This window comes from Taudactylus pleione, unplaced genomic scaffold (assembly GCF_031769625.1).
Source record: "Taudactylus pleione unplaced genomic scaffold, aTauple2 ptg000341l, whole genome shotgun sequence".
Taxonomy (NCBI): Eukaryota; Metazoa; Chordata; class Amphibia; order Anura; family Myobatrachidae; genus Taudactylus; species Taudactylus pleione.
In genome coordinates this window covers 110,531-121,670 of record NW_028284742.1, presented here as the reverse complement: position 1 = coordinate 121,670, position 11,140 = coordinate 110,531, and positions in this window count along the sequence as shown.

Here is an 11,140-nt window from a genome sequence, read left to right as displayed (position 1 = left end):
TATTTGCAGACAGCTCGCTGTTTGAGTCCCAGACAGGCCAGATAGGCACTGTTTTTTTTTTCACTTTGATTTCAAACTCTCCTATCGTCCTGGTCCTCAGAATACTAAGGCTGATGCCTTATCTCGTTCTTTGAACTCAGAACAAGATCAAGTCCAGGAACTCTCTTCTCCAATCCTAGATCCTACATCATTTGCTTCCACTAAGTTCACTCCTGACCCTCCTCATCATGAATGGGACTGTCCCATCGACCTAGTTCCAGGAAAAACTACACCTCATGGACGAACCTACCCTTTTTCATTGCCGGAGACTCAAGCCATGTCTGAGTATATCAAAGAAAACCTGGAGAAAGGGTTTATTCATCCTTCAACCTCGCCAGCCGGACCGGGGTTCTTTTTTGTATCGATTACATCGATTACCGTGTACTCAATGATATCACCGTCAAGAATTGGTATCCACTCCCATTCATAACCGAGGTGTTTGACAGAGTTAATGGTGCCTCCATCTTTACCAAGCTCGATCTAAAGGGGGCATACAACTTGATCCGCATACGTGATGGAGATGAATGGAAGACTGCATTTAACACCAGGGACGGGCACTATTAATATCTGGTTATGCCTTTCGGCCTCAGCAATGCTGCGGCAGTCCTCCAGCACTTTGTTAATGAGATCTTTAGAGACCTTCTCTACAAATCAGTTGTAGTCTACCTAGACAATATTTTAATCTTCTCTGAAGATCTCCAGTCACATCGCTCCCAAGTCAAGGAAGTTCTTCTCCGGTTAAGAAGGAATTTGCTTTTCTGCAAGTTGGAGAAATGCACGTATGAGACTCCGTCCATTCCATTCCTTGGATACATCATCTCTGGAACCGGACTTCAAATGGATCCACAAAAACTACAGGCCATTCTTGACTGGTCATTGCCTACCATGTTAAAGACCATTCAGCGATTTTTAGGCTTTGCTAACTACTATTGCAAGTTTGTCAAAGGATTGTCTTCCTGGTTGCTCCTATTACTCCATCAGAGACCAAGAGCTTCTCGCAATTAAACTGGCCCTAAAGGAATGGCGTTATCTGTTGGAAGGGGCTTAGTAACCCATTTCTGTCTTCACCGTTCATAAAAATTTCCTCTATTTGCAGACAGCTCGCTGTTTGAGTCCCAGACAGGCCAGATAGGCACTGTTTTTTTTTTCACTTTGATTTCAAACTCTCCTATCGTCCTGGTCCTCAGAATACTAAGGCTGATGCCTTATCTCGTTCTTTGAACTCAGAACAAGATCAAGTCCAGGAACTCTCTTCTCCAATCCTAGATTCTACATCATTTGCTTCCACTAAGTTCACTCCTGACCCTCCTCGGAGAAAAACCTTTGTTGCACCAGATCTACGTAAGAAGTTACTTCATTGGGCACATGCTTCTCGATTTTCTGGACACAATGGTGTGGAGAAGACTGTCAAGTTTATTCAACGGTCCTATTGGTGGCCTACTCTGATAGCAGACATTCAAGACTTTGTTGCTTCCTGTATTAAATGTGCCCAATACAAGAATTCTAGATGAACATCTCCTGGTCTGCTGTGTCCGCTTGCTCAACAGCCCTGGTCCCACTTATCTATGGACTTCATCATGGAATTACCTCCATCTCAGGGTCATAATAACATATGGGTCATCATTGACAGGTTCTCTAAAATGGCTCACTTCGTTCCCCTTACAGGTCTGCCATCTGCATCCCAGCTTGCACAACTCTTTATTAAAGAGATTTTCTATTTACACAGCCTTCCCCAAGAAATTATTTCAGACAGAAAAATTCAGTTTGTGGCTAAGTTCTGGATATCCCTATGCTCAGCTCTTCAAGTGAAACTCAAGTACTCCACGGCCTATCATCCTCAGACTAATGGGCAAATGGAGAGGGTGAACCAAGATCTTGAACAGTTCCTTCAATTGTTCATCTCATCCTCTCAAGACGATTGGCTGGAGCTTCTGCCATGGGCTGAGTTTGCCTATAATGATCGTTACCACTCTTCCACTGAGAATACCCCATTCTATACTGTGCACGGTCATCATCCTCATTTGCCTGGTTTCCCGTTGCTACTGACTATTGATGTACCAACTGTTAAAGATACTCTTCAACATCTCACAGCTATCTGGTGTAAGGTGGATTCTTCACTGCTGAAGGCTTCTGTGCGCTACAAGAAATTTGCAGATCGAAAGAGACGGACCGCTCCAAAGTTTCAGCCTGGAGACAGAGTATGGTTATCTACTCGGAACCTCAGACTTTGGATTCCATCCATGAAGTTTGCTCAGCAATTTATTGGCCCGTTTCCTGTAGAAAGAATGATCAATCCTGTGGCTGTCAAATTGAAATTACCTTCTGTTTTGTGAATTCCTAATTCTTTCCATGTGTCACTTTTGAAGTCGTTAATCTTGAACAAATTCCAGAGAGTTCTCCCCAAGTCTCCAAGTGTCTATACTCAACGTGAACAAGAATTCGAAGTAAAAAATATCCTGGATTCCCGCTGTTGTTATGGACGACTCCAATATCTCATTGATTGGAAGGGCTATGGCCCTGAAGAGAGGACTTGAATCTTCGCCACCGATGTTCATGCTCCTCATCTCATTAAAATCTTCCATTCCAAATTTCCTCACAAACTGAGAAAGTGTCAGGAGTCCACTTTTAAAAAGGGGGGTACTGTCACAAACTGTTCTAGAAACCTTCTGCCCCAGACCCCTGCATCTTCCTATATGTCATGCGCAAGACCCGGCCAGCGACAGGCACTTCATCGCTACAGCGGGGCAGCTGTTGATTGTGATTGACAGCTTACCCCGTTTTGGAGGTTGGCACGGGGGGTGGCTGGCCAAACGGAGGCGTTCCTGAAGGAATGCCTGCCATTTGGGGGCGGCCCCACTGACATCATGAGAGCTGAAAGCTCACGGGCTTGCGGGAACGAGACCCTACCATAAGGGTCTCGTCGCAAGCCCCGATGGTCGCGATGGTTGTGACCATCACAACCATCACCTGGCTGCTCGCTAAAGCTGTGGGTGGTCTCCCACAGCTTAGCGAGCGGCCAGGAGGCCGTCTTTAAAAAAAAACAGGGACACCCTGATTCAGAGCAAGCGCTCTCAAAGAGCAGCATTCTCCTTGTCTCCCTGAAGAGTCTAGTAATCTCCCTGATTGCACCATACCCCCATTATGAAGCTTATATATGAAAAAAAAACAGACTTGTAACAGGCTCATTAGGGCTTGCAGCTGGTAATGGCTAATATAAGCTGGGTTTGTTTATCGCTGAGTGTCTCACACCTGGTAGAGCAGGCAGACTAGCCTGTTCAGAGACACTTGGGCCCTCATTCAGAGCCGTACGCTCTGAGCAGAGCGCACGCTCTGAATGAGGGCCGCCCTCCATGAAAATGGAGCGTCCTCCTGGACGCTCGTATAGCTGTGGGTCACCACCCACAGCCTATACGAGCGTGCATTTTGATGGCCGCGATGGTCGTGACCATCGCGACCATCGAAACTGCGAGCCGGAGCCGGCGGTTGAGGTTTTCAACCGCAAGCTCCGGAGTGATTTTGGCTCTATCAGAGCCAAAATCACTCCCACTGACATCACTAGTGATGTCAGTGGGCCGGCTTCTGACGGAGGCGTTCCCGTGGGAACGCCCCCGTCAGGGAGGCACGCCCCCGGCACGCCCACCAAAGGGGGCGTGCTGTCAATCAACATCGACAGCACGCCCCCTTTGATCAGACTTTCCTTCGCTCGTCGCGTCTGGCGCATGCGCACGACGGAGCTCCCTCTGTCGTGCGCATGCTCAGTGAAGAATATCGACCCACTTGCGAGCGGACAGCCGCTCACGAGTGGGTCTGAATCAGGCCCTTGGTTACTTTCCTTGTAAGTACTGTGCACATGTTTTATTGATGGTGAGGGCAATAGGCCCTACCATTATTATAGAGAAGGAATCTGCTGTGTAGCTAGTGCCCAGCCAGGCTAGGACTTATGTCCACACACCCCAGATGTGTATCCTATTTCTACAGCTGCTGTGTGTGTAAAGAGGGAGTCCTTCTACCCCAGGAGAGGGACCCCTACCCTGACTAAACACAAAATGGCTACAGCCCGAGACGCTGACAGGACCACAGATCGTCAAAAGAGTCGTGATGGACCGGTATCTGTGATCGCTACCTGCATCTCTGCGCAAGTGGGTGAGCCATGCAGACCCTAAGTCCACAGACCAGCTGGTTGAACTGGTGGAGAGGTACGTGGCGGCCGAGGAGCTGATGAGTGTGCTCCACTGAGCCCCGATGGCACATCGGCGAACTCCCATTGACACTGGTAAGACTGTTCCAGGGGAGAAGGGTGCTGGGCGGCGGAAGGTACTCAAGACTGGGGGTGTGGAACCTGGAGATGGGCCAGCCAGGCCAGGAAGGTTCCTACCCCATAAAAGACTAGATATTAATGTAATTCAATGTTTCTGATGTGGTGGTTTCGGCCATGTTGCGGCTAATTGTTCACTTACCTCTGAACCTATGCAATGTGATACTGCTCATGTCAACCGCAGGATGTCTTTCTTTGCACAACCAGCCTGTACTGCTGACTGGCAGGTTGAGACAGATAAGCACATGTGTATACTCACTGTAGAAGGAAACCGAGTAGAGGCTCTGTTAGATTCTGGTAGCCTGGTTACACTTATGAAAGCTGAACTGGTGAACCCCTTGAAGCGTAAGGGGAAAACTGTTGGTGTAACCTGCATACATTGGGATACCAGGTATTATGTTACTGCAGAAGTGAACATAGAAACACCATGTGGTTCCGCGATAGTCTCTGCGGGTTTGGTACATGGCTTAATGTATGATACAATATTGAGGAGAGACTTCGCTCACTTCTGAAAGTTGTGGGAAAGCCGATTTTGCACAGAGGTAAATCACCCTGACTCGTTTGAGAGGGTTACTGATGTAGCAGCGAAGTCAGAGCTGTTCCCTTTTCTAGTATGATTGGCAAACTAGAGAATGCGGAGCGTGATGGTGGCTCACCAAGTGGTTTACCTCCCACTGAGGTGGGGAGTGTTATTGAGCCTGTGGACTGCCTGCCTGATCTTGAGGTCAGGAGAGAGGTCTTTGCCGTGGAGCAGTTGAATGACCCTACTCTGGTAGAAGCCAGGGAGAATGTCAAGGTGATTAATGGTAAACCCATAGACCCCGATAGTCCTTTGTCATATCCTCACATGGCAGTATGTCAGGATTTGTAGTATCAGGTGACTAAGAAGGGGGAAGATATTGTGGAACAATTAATAGTTCCCAAAGCATACAGAAGAACAGTATTAGATATGGCCCATGGTCATATAACGGCAGGCCACCTAGGGGTAGAGAAAACTACTGAGCGAATTGTGCAGAGGTTTTTTGGCCCGGGGTATCTGACTATTGTGCATCCTGCCCTAAATGTCAGTATCATGCCCCAAGGCCACATTTCAAAAGTCCCCTGGTTCCGTTACCCATTATTGAGGTTCTGTTATGGATTTGGTTGGGCTATTAATGAAATCTGCCCGGGGCCATAAATATATTCTGGTGATAATGGATTACGCTACCAGCTACGCGGAAGCAATACCATTATGCAATACGTCAACTAAGACCATTGCTAGAGAATTAGTCCATGTCTTTAGCAGGTTGGGAATACCTAAGGAGATCCTGACTGACCAAGGTACCCCATTTATGTAAAAAATCATGAAGGAGTTATGCCGCCTGTTTAAAATTGACCAATTAAGAACCTCTGTGTACCATCCCCAGACCAATGGGTTAGTGGAGAGGTTTAATAAAAATGTAAAACACATGCTAAGGAAAGTAGTGGACAAAGATGGTAGAGATTGGGATTACTTGTTACCTTATTTGTTGTTGGCCATGAGAGAGGTTCCCCAATCCTCCACAGGGTTCTCCCCTTTTGATTTGTTGTACAGGAGACATCCAAGGGGGTTACTTGACATTGCCAAAGCGACATGGGAGGGGTAGTCCAGTCCGTATAAAACAGTTATTGAGCATGATTCTCAAATGCAAGAAAGAATTGCTGCTGTGGTGCCGATAGTAAGAGAGCACTTGGAACAGGCACAGCAGAGGGTATACAACCGCAATGCTCGCTTACGCAACTTTGCTCCTGGGGACAGAGTGTTGGTGTTGGTTCCCACTGTAGAAAGTAAACGTCTGGCTAAATGGCAAGAACCCTTTGAAATCTTAGAAAAAGTGGGGCAGGTCAATTATAAAGTTTACCAGCCGGGGAAAAGAAATGCAGAACAGATATACCATGTAAATCTTATAAAACCCTGGAAGGATAGAGCAGCACTGTCAGCCGTCCGAGCCCCTCCAGTAAACCCAGGGCCCATGGTACCCGAAGTGACAGTGGCAAAAACCCTGTCAGCCAGTCAACAGCAGGAAGTTAAGGAATTTCTGATCAGAAATAGGGTGCTGTTTTCTGACCTACCAGGGAAAACCACGGTCATTAAACATGACATAATCACTGACCCAGGGGTTAAGGTTAACCTAAAACCCTATAGGTTACCAGAAGCCCAAAGAGAATCATTGTCGAAGGAAATTAAAAAAATGTTAGAGTTGGGTGTAATTGAAGAATCGCATAGAGTGGTCAAGTCCCTTTGTGCTCATTCCAAAACCTGACGGGAGTGTGCGTTTCTGCAATGACTAACCGGAAATTGAACAGTGTGTCAAAATTCGATGCCTTCCCTATGCCTAGGGTGGAGAACTAATTGAAAGGCTGGGTACAGCCAGATATTTAACTACTCTTGACTTAACCAAAGGGTATTGGCAAGGGCCGTTAACTGAGAACGCCAAAGAAAAGACAGATTTTTCTGCGCCAGAGGGGTTGTTTCAATACAAGATGTTTCCCTTTGGGCTACATGGGACACCTGCTACCTTTCAAAGAATGATGGATAGGATTCTAAGGCCCCATAGACAGTATGCTGCTGCTTATCTGGATGATGTGGTCATTCATAGTCCTGATTGGCAGTCTCACTTGCCCAGAGTACAAGCAGGGTTGGACTCCATCTATAAGGCAGGTTTGACAGCTAACCCAAAAAAGTGTTGTCTGGGGATGGAAGAAGTAAAATATATTGGGTACACCATTGGGAGAGGTTTGATAAAGCCACAGCTCAATAAGATTGAGGCAATCCAAAACTGGCCACAACCCCTGAATAAAAAGCAGCCTTCTTAGGATCACTGGATATTATAAGAGGTTTATACCCAATTTTGCCACCATTGCAGTCCCACTGACTGACCTTACCAAAGGCAAACAGAAAGTCATGGTGTAATGGGGTCCTGAAGCAGAGAAGGCTCTCCAGGAGTTAAAAATAACATTATGTACCCACCCAGTTCTGATGACCCCTGATTTTGACAGAGTTTGTTGTACAAACCGATGCGTCAAATGTAGGCATCGGAGCGGTCCTGTGCCAAAGCAAAGAGGGTGAAAAACACCCGATTTTCTTCTTAAGCTGGAAATGAAATGTACATGAAAGAAACTATGTTAAAGGTCGAGAAAGAAGCATTGGCCATAAAGTGGGCATTAGAGACTCTCAGATACTACTTGGTGGGAAGACAGTTCAGATTGATCACTGACCATTCCCCTCTGAAATGGATGTCAGAAAATAAGGACAGTAATGCGAGAATAACGAGATGGTTCTTGGCATTACAAACCTTTAAATTTATGGTAGAACACAGGCCAGGATGCCAGCAGGCCAATGCAGATGCTTTGTCACGTGTCCATTGTTTGGTGGCTGCAGTTGTTCCACCCCACAGGTCAAAACAAAGGGGGGAGATATGTAATAGAAGCACTGGAGAAGTGTGGAATGGCTTATATGTATATCCTAGGTTCCTGTCATATGTGTTCTGAAACCCTCAGGAGAAATCTGTTTGGGAAAAACAGACTAGAAATGTCGGCTTTAGAGAAAACCCAGTTTGGATCCTGGGGGTGTGGATGTGAGGAGAGGGAGGGCTCCATTCACAGACCACTCCAGGTTTTGGGCCTTTCAGCCTGCTAACAGGCTCATTAGGGCTTGCAGCTGGTAATGGCTAATATAAGCTGTGTTTGTTTGTGGCTGAGTGTCTCACACCTGGGAGAGTAGGCATACTAGCCTGTTCAGAGACACTTGGTTACTTTCCTTGTAAGTACTGTGCACGTGTTTTGTTGATGGTGAGGGCAATAGGCCCTACCATTATTATAGAGAAGGAATCTGCTGTGTAGCTAGTGCCCAGCCAGGCTAGGACTTATGTTTTGTTTATATTTACATTCATTTGGCACAATAAAGACTGGCGCCGACCAGTTTGTACGAGAACCCCAGACTTGTATCCTATTTCAACGGCTGCTGTGTGTGTAAAGAGGGAGTCCATTTACCCCAGAAAAGGGACCCCTACCCTGACTGTGTCACACTACGTAAATCCAGCTAAGTGATGCACAAAGCACTATTAGAGAAACTTGCCAGCTGTGGTTACGCAGGGGTGGTGTATCCTACTACAGAAATAATTAAACATTTAAGCAATCAGTACATATATATGCAATGCACTTAGAGAGAACTCGGTTTAGCTACAGTATATACCGGTAAATGAACCTGCAATCCTTTTGTAAGACACCAACATTTATGCATTTACTAACAAGTGAGCATGCAATTGTAGAAAACAGCATAAAACAATTCACACAAGACATGAGCTTGTGCGATACAGCATAAAACATAAGCGTAATATAACATGAGAGACGAGTACAGGGAACATCAATTCTCTAATCATACCAGGCAAAAACCCCAGTCCGCTAACTATACTTCTGGGTAGCCCACCAGGACTGCAGCGAATGAATAAGCGAGGGTGACCTAACCCTCATTTCCCCCCTGTTTCAGAACTATACCACTACAGGTCAAGAGGCCAGAAAGAGAAAATAAAACAAACATCTTATTACAGGCCACCTAAGTCTACAATACTACTGGGAAGACACAACTGTTGATGTTACCCACAACACTGGGCACAGAATACTTTTCATTGATAAATAACTTTTTAAGCAACAGCACAGGTGAAAGCTAGCTACAGTATGTACCCTGATTACTTGGGCCACCCACCCCCGAGGGATAGTATACTAGGGGTCCCATTTACAACATGGGGAGCCTGCACTCCAGTGGATTTAACCCCTAACACAGCCCGCTGAGCCTAAGAAACAAAACCTTATAAGAGGGTGGAGGAGTTAAGTCTAATCCCCTTTCCTTTAAATAAAGTATGCAGTAGTGGCCAGAAGATAAACCATGGTGCCTCACCCCACACTGCGGCTCTTCTGCCACCTCCGATCTCCAGCAGAAGCTCCGGGATGCAAAGCACCGCACCAGAGCTCCGCACCACATGTGCTCCGTCCAAGTATCGCCTCCCATGTTTGTAAGGTCCGGTGAGCGGTTGCACTCTCCAGTGGCAATCTCCCATCAGGTGCAGTGCTCCTTAGTTCTTCCAGCAGGTCGATCCTCCAGAGTCCTCGGTGGGGGCTGTCTCTTTAGGTTGCCCGCAGCTTTGTCCAGGATATCCCTCTGGGCTCTGGGGTCTCCGTCTAAAGAAATGTCCTTCCGGTAAGCAGCGACATGCAGTCCCTCCGGCAGTGGCTCCTTCAGTTCGATCCCAGCAACGCACACCTCCGCGGAGTGCTCTGGTTCGCGGTCACTGAATTAGGCAGCCGATATCAGGTAGGATGGTCTTTTCCCGGGGGCCTTCACTTCTCCCAAGGAACCCTTGCGGCTGCCTCTTCCACGAATGCAGGCAGGCTCCTCTGCGGCAGCTCCAGCAGCCAAGTTCCATCCTCCTCTTCCAGGTCCGTCAGCGGAGGTAGTTAATCTGGAGGGACAGGGGTAGCTCCGCTCAGTACCAGCAGCGGTGCTCACCTCCAGGTGTCTGGTCGGAAGGTACTCTTCTCCTGACCCTCCGGCTGGTTATCTTCAACAGACAGCAGCCCGTCACAGCCGGCATCAGCGTGGCAGCGCCACAGCAACAAGGGTCCTTCTTGTTCTCCACGTCCCGGCAGCAGTCACCAGCAGGGTAGAGCAGGAGGTGTTAGTGCCCCTCAGCAGGTGAATGACTGTGCTGTTATGTGTGGGGGGAAATCCAGCAGCGTCCTGGTCCCCAAGCTCCAGCCACTTTATGCAATCTGGCATGGACCTGGCCTTCCCTATCAGCCACTCTCCTCACATGGCAGCAGTCCTCAGCTTGGTAAAGAGCAGGCAGGTTACAGAGATATATGTGAGGGATCCGAGAGGCAGGCAAAGCAGATGCTGCATGCACAGAGCACTAGCAGGGCTACTTGCTCCGGCTTTAGGCAGCTTTGTACATTACACTGGGGCAACTCCGTGCCCTTAGTTGCACCTTCCTGCAGGTACACATTTATAGAAACTACATGGCAACTCCAATTGCCCAGCTGCTTCCCATCAGGGTATCCCTCTCCCCTCCAGGGGATTGCTATTTTATAAACTCTCCCTTACTCTCCTTCCTGTTGGTCCTGCTTCTATGAGTGGACAGGGGACCCCCAGCAACAGGCCGCCTACAAGGATCTCTGCCTGGACACCCAGGCTACCAATGAGTGGGGCAAGATTTTCCCACAAAAATGGGTTACTGACCCAGGAGCATTTTCTACCTCCCTGTTTGCACATGCTCAGTATGGTCCCAGGGGAGCAGGGTCAATAAAAGTTCACTATATCTTCCTATGGGATCCATAGTGCTGTATTAACTTATGAAGAGAAAAAAACTGACAGGGGCTACAGAACACCTGAATGTCTCCCTAAGTTATGTAAGGAGTAACCCCATTATAATGGGTTACCACAGACACAAAAAGGGAGGGGGGGGGGTTCTTTGCCCCAGGAGAATAAAAGCTTAGCTTCACCCCTGCTTGATCATACTGTATGACTTTAATGGACAAAGTTGTACAAGTGCATAGGGACATTGGTGAAATGATGAATACCTGAGTAAACTACATTTCTAGAAAATGTTTCGCCTCAGTTTATTCATCCTCATCACTGTGACCATTATATATTACTGACTTATTGTTTAAATTTTCAAACTGTAAATATTCTAAAACAAATGTACTGTATATTGTTTACATTATAACTTTAATGGAAACAGGTACAGACTGTCCAGATATCCACTAATAGTG